Source organism: Chrysochloris asiatica, unplaced genomic scaffold (assembly GCF_000296735.1).
Source record: "Chrysochloris asiatica unplaced genomic scaffold, ChrAsi1.0 scaffold00286, whole genome shotgun sequence".
Lineage (NCBI taxonomy): Eukaryota > Metazoa > Chordata > Mammalia > Afrosoricida > Chrysochloridae > Chrysochloris > Chrysochloris asiatica.
Window position 1 is genome coordinate 2,703,246 of NW_006408804.1, and position 1,611 is coordinate 2,704,856.

The following is a 1,611-nucleotide window of genomic DNA, read 5'->3' on the forward strand; positions in this document are numbered from 1 at the left end:
ATTGTACTGAGTCACCTTACATTTGCAAGCCTCAGCTCTGACCAGCCATCCTCAGCCCAGTAATCTCCGTATCCATATTAACTATGACAACTTCATTGTGATAATTGACAGAACTTTCTCCTGCTGCTTCCTCCCCATCCCATCAATTTCTATCAGCAGAGTCCAGCCAATATTCTCTGATGAAAAGACTATCATTTCCCTATTTAATTACTCTGGCACCTCTGTCAAAGATCAGATAAAAAAAATCATTTAGATCTACTTCTAGACTCTCTTCTGCTTTCTATTTCTCTAAATTTCTATCATTATTCCAACAGTACACAGTCTTGATTTGTATAGTTTTATAGTATGTATTGAAGTTTTCTAAACTTCTTTTTTGAAAAATGCTTTGGCTATACTGTTATTGTTGTTAAGTGCCGTTGAGTCAATTCCGACCCATACGAACCCTGTATAAGGTTTCCAAGGAGCAGCTGGTGAGCTTGAAACAACAATCTTGCAGTTCAAATGACTTTGCAGTCTGATGCATTAGCTCACAGCGCTATACCAGGACTTCTTGGCTATACTCATTCTGTACAAATTTTAGAATTAATTCACCAATTACTTTTTTAAAAAATCCTACTGAAATTTGTATTTAGATTTTACTGAATTTGTATATCAATTTGAATTGATGTTTTTAATGCCATCAAGTCAGTTCTGACCCATAGTGACCCTGTTTAGAGTTTCTAAGCAGTGGCTGGTGAATTTGAACCATCAATCTTCTGGTTCAAACAGTCCTTGCAGTCCAGTGCTTATCCTACAATGCCACACCAGGACTCCTAGGAAACTAAGTATAACAGGATTGTTTTGTTCTAGCTTGTTTATAGTGGTTACGAGTCAGGCTGCTAACCTCATGGTTAGCAGTTCGAAGCATCCAACAGTTCCACGGGAGAAACATGAGGCTTTCTGTTCCTGTCAAGATTTAGTCTTGGAAACCCTATGCAGGACAGCTATGAATCTGAACGACTCCATAGCACATCATCACCACCACCAGCAGCATGTTGAGTAGCTCCTGGGATCTTAAAAGCTTGCAAAGTATGACAATTGGCCTCTATTTGCTTGTAGCAATGGAAGAGGGAGACTCAGGAAAAGGAAAGAGAAATAGAGCGTAGAGCTAATTGTCTCTTTGAAAAATTTCCTCTTTGCCATAAGTCCTGAACTGGATGATGCCCAGCTACCATTATTGAACATTTTGATCAAGAATTCTGTAGAAAAATCCTGAGCAAAGAGGGAGAATGAAGAATAGAATTGTAAATTCTATGAAATGATCCTTTCTGGAGTCATGGAAACTAGATGAGCCCCTGAAACTACTGGCATGAGCTATATTAAAGATTGTTGTTGTTGTTAAGTGCCGTCGAGTCAATCCCGACCCATAGCGACCTTGTGTAGGGTTTCCGAGGAGCAGCTGTTGAGCTTGAACCACCGACCTTGCAGTTCAAACAGCTTTGCAATGTGGCGCATTAACCCACACACCACACCAGGACTCCTATATATTAAAGATAGCTTAAATACAAAATACCTATTGATGCCTTCTTATAACAAAACAATAGTTAAGCTTCCGTGATAAAAAAAAAATGT